Here is a 15949-nt window from a genome sequence, read left to right as displayed (position 1 = left end):
TCCACGCTTCTGCACCGTAAAGTAGGTCGGGAATGATGAGAGACTTGTAGAGTTTGGTTTTTGTTCGTCGAGAGAGGACTTTACTTTTCAATTGCCTACTTAGTCCATAGTAGCACCTGTTGGCAAGAGTGATTCTGCGTTGGATTTCCAGGCTGACATTGTTATTGCTGTTAATGCTGGTTCCCAGGTAGACGAAATTATCTACAACTTCAAAGTTATGACTGTCAACAGTGACGTGGGAGCCAAGACGCGAATGCACTGACTGTTTGTTTGACGACAGGAGATATTTCGCCTTGTCCTCGTTCACCACCAGACCCATACGTTTCGCTTCCTTATCCAGTCTGGAGAAAGCAGAACTAACGGCGCGGGTGTTGTTTCCAATGATATCGATATCATCGGCGTACGCCAGTAGCTGTGCACTCTTATAGAAGATTGTACCTTCTCTGTTTAGCTCTGCAGCTCGTATTATTTTCTCCAGCATCAGGTTAAAGAAATCACACGAGAGTGAGTCACCTTGTCTGAAACCTCGTCTGGTATCGAACGGCTCGGAGAGGTCATTCCCGATCCTGACGGAGCTTTTGGTGTTGCTCAACGTCAGCTTACACAGCCGTATTAGTTTTGCGGGGATACCAAATTCAGACATCGCGGCATAAAGGCAGCTCCTTTTCGTGCTGTCGAAAGCAGCTTTAAAGTCGACAAAGAGATGGTGTGTGTCGATCCTATTTTCACGGGTCTTCTCCAAAATTTGGCGCATGGTAAATATCTGGTCCGTTGTTTATTTTCCAGGTCTAAAGCCACACTGATAAGGTCCAATCAGTTTGTTGACGGTGGGCTTTAGTCTTTCACACAATACGCTCGACAGAACCTTATACGCGATGTTGAGGAGGCTTATCCCACGGTAATTGGCGCAAATTGTGGGGTCTCCCTTTTTGTGTATTGGGCAGAGTACACTGAGATTCCAATCGTCAGGCATGCTTTCTTCCGACCATATTCTGCAAAGAAGCTGATGCAAGCACCTTATCAGCTCTTCGCCGTCGTATTTGAATAGCTCGGCCGGTAATCCATCGGCACCCGCCGCCTTATTGTTCTTCAAGCGGGTAATTGCTATTCGAATTTCTTCACGGTCGGGCAATGGAACATCTGCTCCATCGTCGTCGATTGGGGAATCGGGTTCGCCATCTCCTGGTGTTGTACTTTCACTGCCATTCAGCAGGCTGGAGAAGTGTTCCCTCCACAAACTCAGTATACTCTGGTCATCAATAACTAGATCACCTCTGGGGGTCCTACAGGAGTGCGCTCCGGTCTTGAAACCTTCAGTTAGTCGCCGGATCTTTTCGTAAAATTTTCGAGCATTACCCCTGTCGGCCAGCTTGTCAAGCTCTTCATACTCACGCATTTCGGCCTCTTTCTTTTTTTGTCTGCAAATGCGTCTCGCTTCCCTCTTCAGCTCTCGGTATCTTTCCCATCCCGCTCGTGTTGCGGTCGATCGCAACATTGCGAAGTAGGCAGTCTGTTTTCTCTCCACTGCGAGATGACAATCCTCATCATACCAGCTGTTTTTTTGACTTTTCCGAAAACCAATGGTTTCGGTTGCAGCTGTACGTAAGGAGTTTGATATGCCGTCCCACAGCTCCCTTATACCGAGATGCTGATGAGTGCTCTCAGAGAGCAGGAGTGCAAGTCGAGTAGAAAATCGTTCGACTGTCGTGATTGCAGCTTCTCGATGTCGAACCTTCCTTGTGTTTGTTGACGTGTGCGCTTTTCTACACAGAGGCGGGTGCGTATCCTAGGACTCGACGACGGAGTCTCTCTCCCACCACGAATCCCACACCGAATTTGCGCTCCTTTATATGGCCGCTGTAGTAGATGTCACAAGGACCCACCTTCTTCCGTCCTTGTCCCGTCCATCGCATTTCTTGGATTGCGGTGATGTCAGCCTTTACTCTTACGAGGACATCAACCAGCTGGGCAGAGGCACCTTCCCAATTAAGGGTCCGGACATTCCAGGTGCATGCCCTTATTTCGTAGTCCTTTAAACGTTTGTAGTGGTCGTCATCAAAATTGGGGTCTCTCATCCGAGGCTGTTTTTTCTTTTTCATTGGGGGGTGTTTTTATGTGGTGGATCCCAAACCCTACGCACAACCGCATAGGCGGGTTTCGCCTTCTCACTTTAGCTCGCCTCCAAACGGATGTCTGTTGGCTACCCAGAGGATACTTGGTCTAAGACCGGAAGTCGTGAGCTGCTTGAGCCACATGTAAAAGAATCGTTCCTGGCCACTCCCAAGTGAATGACAGTCAGAAACTTTCCTCACTTACGTGAACTTCTACATATGACTCCATCCTCCTAACTAACTCTAGCACCCTTCATAAAATTGGGGTTTGCGATAACAATTTCGGTATCTTGTGATTCTTCTAAAATTTCTTCGAAACAAAGGTCTGCAAACACACCATGCTTCAGTAAAATGTTGTGAAGAATTGTACACGCGTAAATAATCATAGCCGCCTTTTCAGGGATGTAATGAGGGATGCGGTGTTTTAAGAGGCATCGGAATCGTGACTTCAAAACACCAAAGGCTCTTTCGATGGTATTGCGTGCTTTGGCGAGCATCTAATTGTAACGCACTCCCCTTGCATTTCAGCCATGTCTCCAATAGATATCCTTGGTCACCTAACAACCACGAATGACTTTGTATGTTATATGTACTTATAAGGTGCATACTTGTTGGGGATGTGGTCCAAATACCAGAATCGTGACAAGACCCGGGATATCTCGTGTTGACAGCGGTGCGCAGTAGTCGATGATCACAAACCTGTCAAAAATGCAAATACATATACATATATGCATAAACAGAAACATTAGGAAATATTTTGGATAACATAGAATATTACGTACCGCTTCTACATTAAGGCTGTATTTCCTTTCCGATTCATAAAAAATGAGAGTGGAGCGTGGCGTCTGTGCTCGGCGGTGAAAAAATCCCAACATGTGTACAATCGATTGCGCCGATTGGTATCAAGGATCCCAGATTTCGTATAAAATCTTCAAGAGAAACTTTATTTATATATTTATATTTATTATTATTTATTTATCTTACCCTCTCTTTGTATCCGAAACATCCTGCGCGCTTGAAGGGAAATAAATTTCACTACCCTTAGCAATCAAATCGCTCATTTGCTGCAACGTCGTCATAACTCAAAAATAGTGATATTACAGAAGACGCATTTTTAGTTTTTGAATTGATGTATATTTATTAAATTTGAAGATGAAAGTAAAATTAGGGTCCAATTTGGTCAAATAACATCTGGTTAAGACGTCCATGTAAACTAAAGCTTGAAATGTATAATGGACTGTTTTCTGTAGCTTCAAAAGTACTCCGAGTTTTTCTTATGACGTTATTGCTGCAAGAATAAGTTTTATGGTCTGACATAATTGAAATTGTGACGTTACTGCAAATAACAAAAAGATTTATTGCTCAAAACATTTGCAAATTCTGATTTATTACTGCATTATATATTCGCATCGCTAAACATTATAAGAGAAAAAAACATGGATATAAAATAAAATTTATTGCATTCATTGCATATTTTATTGTAACATAAAATATTACTTTAGGTACAAAAATGAAGGAACATAAATTAAAAAATAAATGCAAAAAAAAATAAATGAATAATGATTACAATTGCTCGTAAAAAGGTCTATAATACTTAGGAATGTGATTTTTCTGTAGTTTCTAGCAGATCTTTTTTTTTTGCAGTCCGCTATATGAGGTTTTGTATAAAATGCTCTTGTCAGTGTAATATCCTTCGTGTTTTTCTTTTTAATAATATTATTTGCCACCTTAAATTCGTCATCGTTATAAAATGTTTTAAAGAAAATGGTGTTTGGTGAATCGCGCCGAACTTACAGAACCACCACTGTGAAAATTTTTACCTGTGCCATATTTTGGAGTCCCATTTCAGTTGCTAAAGAAGTCTTCAAAGCACAGTTCCATAACGTTAAATGGCTTTCCAGTTTTTTTGGCTCGACGAATTGCAGGTATGAATGACTCAGGCGCGTCGTTTCACTTGACGTTCCATTAAAGAGTGGGCGGAATCTCCTTCGTTTTGTGTGTGGCTTATGAGTTATGCTTTTTACGTTGAGATGAGATATGGCGTAGAGATAAAGGGTCACCATGAACTTATTTTTTTGCTGGCCTACACAATTATCAGAATAAAAGATGAAATCTTGATCACCTGACAAAGCTCTTTTATTCAAAAACCGAAGAACGCACGAACCCAACTCGTTAATACCTCTATGCCCATTGGATTCATCCCAAACAAAACACTCACATTCGTTACTCTTTAGATCGTAGATTGTAAAATTAAATACATTTAATTTTGATTTATAATAAAAAACTGAGACATCGCTCCTACCACATTAGCATTCACTTCTTCCTTATCATACTTATTTTCCTCTCTGGATAATTCTTTCTCTACGATATACTGATTATAATATTCTTCTTGTTTATTTTTTTCATCACCCTCAGCGATATCGTAGGCACAACAAGTTTCACATAAGTCTTTTTTTGGCGTAAAGAACGAAATATTATAATCTTCTGTAAATATTCGATAAAACATTACATAGTTAACAAACGGAACGTTTTTATCTTTACACTGCGCGACGTAGTCTCGGTGAATGTCCGCAATAGATTTGCTACCATCAATAAAATGTTTACTGGTGTTTGCACGAGTATAATGACTCTCTATTTTAGGGATTTTATCGATAAAGTTTTTAACACCTTCCTTTAAAACTTCATGAACTTTCCTTTGTTTTCCATGTTTTCCTCGACAATCCTCCAGCAGTAAAACATTTGCCACCTTATTTCGTTTCTCTTGCACAGTTCTTATTGGGCGATCATTAATATTTAAAGTATTTTTAAAAAACAATTTGCATATTCGAACTTTCTGTAAATTGAGATGGAGATAGAAGGCATTATTATTGTCCCTTTTCTTTCTCGTACCACCTTCACGCACATGCCGATGTTTAGGCTGAATGACCATCATACTATTCTGAATAAATAGTCGCTGTTTTTCGTGCATCGCCAAATCCCAGTATGATCTAAAAATTACCATCCGTTCCTCTTCTATAAATTTTTCAAAACATTTCAGCTTACACTTCTCTATACATGGAGGTTCCATTTTTTCTCTCTTTTCGAACTTTTTGACACGTAGACCTCATTTTGTATTCTTTTCCACTATTTCTTAACTTTTTGTTTACATTCCTTACCCAGTTATTCTCATTTCGTTTACGCTTTACTCCTTTTTTAGTGGACTCGTTAAGATCATCGGAGTTTCGACACCGGTGATGTTAGCCTCAGAAGTGTCTGATGTCGAATTTGCTTCGCAGTGACTGTTACTCTTCCTGACAATATCGGGTGGAATGTATGTAGTATCACGTACAGAATCGTCATCATCTTCAGAAAATGAGCTCGAGCTTAATGAGTCTGATTTCATTTCAGCAGAAGACACTGTTGATGTACTTTTTATCTGTTTTTTATAAGACATTACCACCATTTTGGCGGATCGAGAATTAGATTCCATGATTTTTTGTTGTCATAATACTGACATAAATGGAAATGATTCATAGCAAATTATTTATATTAAAAAAATATTTAGGGCAAGAATGTCATAACAGCGAATAGTTCTTTAATGCACTATTGCTGCACTAATACATCTTATTTATAATAGTGTTTTAAAACAAAATATTACTGAAATAAAAATTATATTTTTCTACAAAAACGTCAGAACACTAAAAAACACTGCAAGAATTCACTCAAATTTTTACATACACAACGTCATATCTTAAAATAATGCAATATACACGATAACAAAAGAGATAGAAAAGTGATCTTACCTTTTATTAATATTGTCACAAAACGAAATATGGCACTTTTCTTGAGAACTTAACAATGTTCACCACACAAAAGCCGACGCACCACTGAGATAATACGTTATTACAAATAAGACACAATAGGATATGTAGTTAGAGCAAAAGGCTTCTATCGCGATGCTGCGTAAAATGTTAAGACCTCGGATATAACACTTTGTCAGTTGATCAAACATATTATTTCCGATATATTATATATATAATAATAACTCAAAATTTGGATTTTTTGAATTATGACGACGTTGCAGCAAATGAGCGAAATATTGATCTAAAACTAAATAAACACAGTTGTTTTTGTATTGTGATGGCTGCTTTCACACGTCACAGATGTTTGAGCAAATTGTGAGCATTTGAGCTTTTGAATTTCGCCAGCATAATAGCCTAGACAGACGCAGCGCTAATTTGCATTAGCGGCGTTGATTTCCTTTAACTCGCACATTTATCCATTTTAAAGCAAATTAGTAATGCACAAAAATTCCGCGCATTTAGCTAAATTTACCAAATTTGAGTTGGCAACGCTGCCCAAAATTGGACGATTTTTGTTATTGTGAATGCTAATTGATACAAAGAAGAAGAAAAACACGTAAACAAATGATTTATGTTTCTATTTTGCCAATTAAATTATTGGCAAATATTAACCATAACTAGTTTTAATTTTTTCAGATGGTAGAAAGCAAACATCGAGCAGTTTCAAAAAAAAAACAACGAAAACGAAAAAGCGACGAAAATGTGCTGATACATTTCTTTACTTTGTTGAATGAATAGGCAAATTTCTCAATCAGCTGTCTGAATGCACAAGATTTGTCATCTGTCACTGGTAAACACCACAAAATTCAAAAACTTCACAATAGTTTGTCTGTGGATTTTTGTGAGGGCATGAAAATGGGGCTGCAAAACTGTAAACTAGCTAAACCTGAAACCCAATGTAATAAAATAACAATTTATATTTAAATTCAGTTAAATAAAATCTTGGATAGGTACATATTTTATTTTTAAGTTACGAGCCCATATCTCTTCATTTAGACATCGCAGAAGCTTCATTTAAGCTTTGTTTTAAAGAGCGGTCTATATTGAACAAATGCTGTGAAAATGGAAAATATTTCCTTCCTTTTTGTTTATATGAGGTGTTTTAATGAAAAAGTCAAAAATGTGCTTATAAATTTGCGGTCTATATTGAACAAATGCTGTGAAAATGAAGGAAGGAATGAAGGAAGGATATACTTCCTTTTTGTTTATATGGGGTGTTTAAATGAAAAAGTCAAAACATGTGCTTAAAAATTCGAGTCACTTGCATAGGTAGCTATTGTATTGCATAGGTAGCTATTGTTTTAGCGAAATGAATAAAATTGTTATTTGTGGTACTTAAGAACATTTTGGAACGATATGAGGTATTTTTAATGAATATAAGACAAGCAGATGCCTCTTTTGAAGTCGAAAATAACAATTTGAACCACTAGCGGATTAAGGCCTTTATGCTTCCAAAATTAATAAAAGTGCAAATTTTCAATTTTTTACAACATTCAACGTCATATGTAAAAAAAATGAAAGGGAGACAAAAAAGGCGACCACGGAATACTGTATATTTTGAAAAAAACTTCCAAATCGAGTGACTCTGCAGTAAAAATATAGTCAAAAAGTGGGTCCAGTGCCCGTGTTTAAATTGTAAGAAGAGTAATACAGAATTGTGAGCATTTGGTGCCAAAAAAAAAACTTTAAGTGCTGAACGGAAGGACTCAACGCTACAATTTTGCTACAATCAAGGGCATTGGAAAAGTAAACGGCAATCGATCATGTTTTCAGCTGAAAATGTTGACGGTCGCGACGACAATAATTATTAATTCCATAACCTTAGGTCAGAGGAACGTTTTCTGATGATTTGGGCTACGGTTGATTGGTATGTCAATGTGGAACAATTAAGCAATTTCAAAACTTCAAAAATTATTGCTTTTTGACACAACCAAATGCTCGATTCTGTATTTCCGCAATTTTGTAAAATTTGTTAACCCTTTCCCTGGACGTATCAACAGGATGTTCCGATCCACAGCTCAAAATAAGAGTTTGTTGAAGTGGTCGACCCTATTCCCCGACCATAATATAATAGAAAACCTTTGGGGGTGAATGTCCCGCATGGTTTATGATTCAGGCAGTCCATTCGATGATGGGAGTCTTCGCAACCTGTATATTTTTTTCTCTTTTGTTCAAAAATCATGTCTTAAAAATTAAATCAAATTTGATGTGAAAGGAATGAAAATGGGAGAAATCGGTCAACACCCACCCACCTGGTACCTAACGGGGTGGTCCTAAAACTAAACGAGTTAGATATAGGGTTATATACTATACCAAAGTAAATAGGGTGACGAGTCTGTCTGTCCGTTTGATGAAACTTGGTACACGTATTCCTTGGCATCATAAAAAGGTTGGTATTGCAGATGGGCGGAATCGGACCCAAAAAATGGCTGCGATAACCAAAACATATAAAGAGCTACTTATAATTAAGCTATAAATAAAGTTATGAAAGTAAAATTTGATATTACTAGGGATTGGATGAAATTTTTTTGAGAAAGTGGGCGTAACCCGGTGTCTTATTAATTTTTTTGTGTATATCTCATAAACTAATAAGGCTATATTAGCTAAACTTTCTGGAGTCATTGTGTTACTTCGGAACACAAATCGGACCCAAAAAATGGCTGCGATAACCAAAACATATAAAGAGCTACTTATAATTAAGCTATAAATAAATATTACTAGGGATTGGATGACATTTTTTTAAGAAAGAGGGCGTAGCCCGGTGTCTTATTAATTTTTTTGTGTATATCTCATAAACTAATAAGGCTATATTAGCTAAACTTTCTAGAGTCATTGTGTTACTTCATTGTGCAGCATAAAGAGTAGAAGAAAAATGAGCGGAATCAGTACTCAATTACACCTACTTCCTACCATGAGGACCACAGTGCTCGTGTCTAATATTTTGTTGAAAATATAGCTATATCTCTCAGATATTTTAACGAAATTCAGACCATATGTTTCGCCTAATAGCGTTTCCCTTGGTTAATATGTGAGATATCAACAGTTTGGTTGCTGAAAACGGTCCAGGAATTACTCCAGTCCCCATATACTATATATAATAATTTACGTTATTCTAGTGTTATATAATGTTGGCGAATGTATGGGTCATATTGTTTATTATATATTCTTTATTTATATTATAAAAATATTTACATGAATAAATTGCGAGAGTATTAAATCTTCAGTTACACCCAAACTTAGCTCTTACTTACTTGTTTTTATACTCTCGCAACCTGTTGCACAGAGTATAATAGTTTTGTTCACATAACGGTTGTTTGTGTCACCAAGAAATATAAGAGTTAGATATGGGGTTATATATACATAAATGATCAGGATGACGAGTAGATTTGAAATTCGGATGTCTGTCCGTCCGTCTGTCCGTCCGTCCGTCTGTCCGTCTGTCCGTGCAAGCGATAACTTGAGTAAAAATTAAGATATCTTAATGAAACTTGGAACACATGTTCCTTGGCACCCTGAGGAGGTTGCTTTCGAAAATGGGCAAAATCGGTCCTCTGCCACGCCCACAAAATGGTGGAAACCGAAAACCTATACAGTGTCATAACTTAGCCATTAATAAAGTTAGGATAATGAAATTTGGAACATAGGATCCCATTAGGGAGGGGCATATTTTTATGTAATTTTTTTGGAAAAGTGGGCGTGACCCCGCCCCCAAATAGGTTTTTTGTATATAACTCGCAAACCAATAAAGCTATATAAGCCAAACTTTCTGCAGTCGTTTCTTTTAGTCATTTCCTTATACAGTCCAAAAATGAAAGAAATCGGATAATAACCACGCCCACCTCCCATACAAAGGTTAGGGTGAAAATTACTAAAAGTGGGTTAACTCCCTAACGAAAAACGTCAGAAACACCAAATTTTACATAAGAAATGACAGAAGGAAGCTGCACTGAGATTTTTTTACAAAATGGAAAATGGGCGTGGCGTCGCCCACTTATGGGTCAAAAACCATATCTCAGAAACTACTCGACCTATTTCAATGAAATTCGGTACATAACATTATTATTGACATCCTAATGACACAAATGAAAAATGGGCGAAATCGGTTCACAACTACGTCTACTTCCCATATAACTCAATTTTGAATTCCATCTGATTCGTTCACTTTACAATGTATTCATAAGGAACCAATGAAGATAACGGAATAAAACTTTACACAAATACTGTATTTGAGCTGTGACATCACTTGTGAAAAAATTGTCAAAATCGGACCATGACTTTTCTAGGCCCCTGATATCGAACATGAAGAACTCAGTGCCTAAGGGTAATTTTTCATCGAAAATCAAATATTTTAATGTAATTCATTCCCTCTGTACCTGAAATGGTAAAAATCGGGTCATAACTTCCCCCATATCCCATATACCTAAGTATAAGTAATAGTAAATTAAGTGAGCGTATAGCCTTCGATACATTGTATCTTGGTGGTGAAAACGAGTGAAATCGGTTTAGGAATTACCTCAGTCCCCATATACTATTTATGATGATTTTCGTTATTCTATTGAACTTTATACCCAATATATGGGTCGAATCTTTATAAAATTACATCAATAAATTGCGAGAGTATAAAATGTTCGGTTACACCCGAACTTAGCCCTTCTTTACTTGTTTTTTTTTTGTATTTGTTTGATGTTTAGATTGCAGTACATTCCACTTTAAATACGTTAAGTAGGCACTAATTGAATTAAACCACTGCTTTCTTTAAATCAAGTTTAAGTTTATACTCTCGCACAATGGAACAAAAAGAAGTATAGCTATACATGTCTAAAAGAATAAAATTATCTATTAGCCACATTTTGTGGTTATATACATATATTTTTTTATCGAAAAAAAAAACTCCGTACTTCCAGTTGAATAAGCACAATATGGTTAGGTGCCAAGTCACATCCGAATATATCTCCTCAAAAACTTAATTTCATCTATATTAATATAATTTATTCCTTTCATAGTATATGTATATATTCTAACGAAATATACCTCAATACAACATGGTTTGGTACTAGAATCGATCAATTACTTAAATAGTATATATTATATATTTACATATATTAGATATTATACTTTAAAAATGGGTTTCACAATATCTTATGCCTTACTGCATTCGGACCTAGCCCTTCCTTACATTATTCATTACATATAAATGGGTATGCATAATTATTTACTGGCAAACGATAATGAATATGGAGGTTAGGAGGTTATTAGAATTAAACATGTTACTGGTTCTAATTTTGATTTTAAATGAAGTTTTTACATTTCCACATGGTTTATCAGAGCGAAAAAGATCAAATTTTAGTGACAACAAGTTTTCAATGAATCAAAATAGTAACCCTTGCAAATTGAACGCGTGCGAGGTTATGAATTACCTTTCTAAACAATTTTTGGTGGCTGAAGCATTCATTGATAGTGATTTTGAAAAATTGTTAAAAGTTGCTTCAACGGATTCATTACCTGTAATTCTTGCAATGGTAAATCGAGTGCGCCAGATTGAAAATAGGTTAAGATCAATAGAGCAACCAGTCTGGCGTCTAGTTTCAGCAAGTCAAAAAGAGTGGAGCCGTTGCACTTCAGGAGTTTGTCGCTGTTCTCCCGAAACTAAAAGGTTTACATGCTGGAACACAAATTTTATATCATTACCTGTTTCACAAGTGATACCTATGAATATGGAATCAATGTAAGTATATTTATGATATACGATATATATATATAAGGCGAAATTCAATTAATGGAGTTACTTTGTCATTAAAGTGATAACTTATATTTTTTTGATTCTTATTTAATACAAATTGTTTTTTTTTTCGTAAAATTTTATCAAATACTCGATTTTTATTTTCACCCATCTTTAAGTTCATATGTAAATGAAATAATTTCGATGAGCAGTGTAATGCAACAGCATCAGCGGGCATAACATCAGCTGTGCAAACTGATCAAAGTTCCCAGAAATTTTTGCATGACCGAAAAAGCCCATATTATCAAAGTACATATTTGACCAGTACAGAAGTATAAATTCTCATATTTGAATTGAATTGAATTCGTTCGTTCTGAGTCAGTTTAAAGAGTAGTTTAGGATGTCGAATTATAAATCAAATCAGGAAATCTAACGGAACGTTTTTCACTCTAGCAATTTGTAAGATTCGAAAGCGGGAAAAAGTTCTTAAAGTTGGCCCTTGGACTTGGGTGAAACTTTATATTAAACTTACTTGTTTAGAGTCTAAGTTCGGGTATTTATACGTTTGATTTCTGACGCTAATTGGGCGCATTTGCCAGGACATGTTTCTCACGATGAACTCTAATTTTGACATCCTGGTCTGGGGAACTACAGATAGACATCCCCTTTTTTATTTCTTGTTTGTCAGATAACCAGACTTTGCGGTTATGTTCTGGGTAACCAATATGTTGATTTGCGACTTCACCGAAAATCATAGTTGTCCGACGTTAAAGTCTCCCAAAGCCAAAATAGTGTCACACTTATGAGTGCTTTTTGTGCTGAAGTTGTCTTTTTCGGGGAAAGAAGGTTTTTCTGTTGGTGCATATCATTGAATACATGTAATATTTCTGACTCGAGCGAGAAAACAGGCAACTATTATATTGCCTCTTCATAAGCGCCACACGTGCTTTCTTGGACAAAAGAAAACATAGGCTTGTCGGAATACAGAAATGTTAGATCACCTGATGCCGGAATTTCTCCGAAGTAATACCATATGGTTTCACTGAGGCCTAAAAACAACAAATTATAGTACTTGGACTAGTCATAATGTTACATTACATTACCGACAGAATTTTTTTTTAATTATAATTGTACCTAGTATACAATGATTAAATACTAACGACAATTCAATTCTAATAAGTTAAAAATAATAATTAAAAGCTAAATGTTAGAGAAATTCATTTGCTGCTACAGTTGCGTTGCTAAGTCTGAAGGCCTCTTACGTTTCAGTCGGTTTTCTCGTTCAGCAGTACCGATGAGTCTGGATGCCTCTTCATTTACATCCTGTATAAGCCTCATTTCGTTAGTCTTTGCAAGTTTGTTTATTTCGTTTACTACTGAATTCACACCAAGATCACGGTGAAGGATCTAACATATCAAGGAACATTAACTATGCTTCTTAGTACCTTATTTTGGAAGCGCTGAATGCAGGCAATTCAGTTTTGACTTGAGCAACCCCATAGTTGAGCTCCATGGGACAAAATTGGCTTTAGTACTTGATTATATATAAACAGATGGAAAAACTTAGCAAATTTTTAATCAAGCTCACACCTTTTTTTCTTGATCCTAGGGTGATTCCTAGGTACTTAGCATTATTGTGATGTGGTATAGGATTATATGGAGTACCGTTTATATAAATGGGATGGTATGATGACTTTTTTAAAGCAAAGTCTACGTGCATTGAATTGGAATCGTTTAATTTAATGCGCCACTTGGAAGCCTATTTAGTAATTTCATTGACTTTTAATAAAAATAAGACTTTTAATTTCTTTACTAGTAACTGGAGAAATTCTGACGAGTGGATCCAACCAACTATTTTCACAGTTTAGCTCATGTCCATCGTTAGGTGTAAATGAGTTTCTCAAATGATTTGCAAATACTGCAGCTTTTTGCGCATTCGTTTATATTCCTTGCAGTTTTCCAGAGCGAATAATCGGTAGTTTTATCAACCGTGAGTTTGGGCATATTCTTTTTGAAGGAATAGTTTTTAAACTCTCTAACTTTTGTTCTTAGCTCCGCTGAACATCTATTAAGTACAGTTTTGAGAGCAGCCGACCTAGTTTGCTGCCATCTTCGTCGAAGTTTTCGTTTTTTATGGATACCATTTAAGATGTATTTTTGGAATTTGTTTCCACTTAGATTCACGCGAATATTCGGTGTACTGCACGCTGCATTTTGAATTACTTTTGCGAAAGATTCAACTTCACAATTTTAGTCAACATCTGTCGATATGCGCTTTAGCTTAAAATCGACTTTATTCAGTATAGTCTTAAATTAATACCAATCAGTATGTTTATTAGATAACGAACATGTGCCAGACGAAATTACTGGTAAAGTTAGTAACAGTGGTGAATGATGATCAGAGCTTAAATCTGAGCTATCTTCAATACGTTAATTGATTTTCGATACTTTGTTGATGACAAAAAAGTCAACTGGTAATTTCCTACTATCTGCAGGCCAATAAGTGCGCCTTCCTGTCGAAATAACATTGCATCCAATAACTTGTATAGCTTTCAGAATTTCTCGACCTTTGGTTGTAGTTAAATGAGATCCCCAATGAGTATGTTTTGCATTAAAGTTACCACCCATGTGCATTTTTACAGAAATGACACAAAAATAATGAGAATGAAAACAAATTAACAGCCCTATTCTAATGCCCTCACAAAAATCTCCACACTCACTATTGTGAAGTTTTTCAAATGAGCGACGTTGCAGCAAATGAGCGAAATATTGATCTAAAACTAAATAAACACACTTGTTTATGTATTGTGATGGATGTTTGAGCAAATTGTGAGCATTTGAGCTTTTGAATTTCGCCAGCATAATAGCCTAGACAGACGGCAGCGCTAATTTGCATTAGGGGCGTTGATTTTCTTTAACTCGCACATTTATCCATTTTAAAGCAAATTAGTAATGCACAAACATTCCGTGCATTTAGCTAAATTTACCAAATTTGAGTTGGCAACGCTGCTCAAAATTGGACGATTTTTGTTATTGTGAATGCTAATTGATACAAAGAAGAAGAAAAACACGTAAACAAATGATTTATGTTTCTATTTTGCCAATTAAATTATTGGCAAATATTAACCATAACTAGTTTTAATTTTTTCAGATGGTAGAAAGCAAACAGCGAGCAGTTTCAAAAAAAAAACAACGAAAACGAAAAAGCGACGAAAATGTGCTGATACATTTCTTTACTTTGTTGAATGAATAGGCAAATTTCTCAATCAGCTGTCTGAATGCACAAGATTTGTCATCTGTCACCATAAAATTTCAATGCGCATTAGCAGGCGCATTAATTTTGCTCATCTGTCACTGGTATACATCACAAAATTCAAAAACTGCACAATAGTTTGTCTGTGGATTTTTGTGAGGGCATGAAAATGGGGCTGCAAAACTGTAAACTAGCTAAACCTGAAACCCAATGTAATAAAATAACAATTTATATTTAAATTCAATTAAATAAAATCTTGGATAGGTACATATTTTATTTTTAAGTTACGAGCCCATATCTCTTCATTTAGACATCGCAGAAGCTTCATTTAAGCTTTTTTTTAAAGAGCGGTGTATATTGAACAAATGCTGTGAAAATGGAAAATATTTCCTTCCTTTTTGTTTATATGAGGTGTTTCAATGAAAAAGTCAAAAATGTGCTTAAAAATTTGCGGTCTATATTGAACAAATGCTGTGAAAATGAAGGAAGGATATACTTCCTTTTTTTTAGATGGGGTGTTTAAATGAAAAAGTCAAAACATGTGCTTAAAAATTCGAGTCACTTGCATAGGTAGCTATTGTATTGCATAGGTAGCTATTATTTTAGCGAAATGAATAAAATTGTTATTTGTGGTACTTAAGAACATTTTGGAACGATATGAGGTATTTTTAATGAATATGAGACGAGCAGATGCCTCTTTTGAAGTCGAAAATAACAATTTGAACCACTAGGCCTTTATGCTTCCAAAATTAATAAAAGTGCAAATTTTCAATTTTTTACGGCATTCAAAGTCATATGTAAACAAGTAAGGAAGGGCTAAGTTCGGGTGTAACCGAACATTTTATACTCTCGCAATTTATTGATATAATTTTATAAAGATAACACAATTCGACCCATATATTGGGTATAAAGTTCAATAGAATAACGAAAATCATCATAAATAGTATATGGGGACTGAGGTAATTTCTAAACCGATTTCACTCGTTTTCACCACCAAGATACAATGTATCGAAGACTATACGCT

The sequence above is a fragment of the Zeugodacus cucurbitae genome, chromosome 4 (assembly GCF_028554725.1).
Source record: "Zeugodacus cucurbitae isolate PBARC_wt_2022May chromosome 4, idZeuCucr1.2, whole genome shotgun sequence".
Classification (NCBI taxonomy): Eukaryota; Metazoa; Arthropoda; class Insecta; order Diptera; family Tephritidae; genus Zeugodacus; species Zeugodacus cucurbitae.
This window is presented reverse-complemented; position numbering follows the sequence as displayed.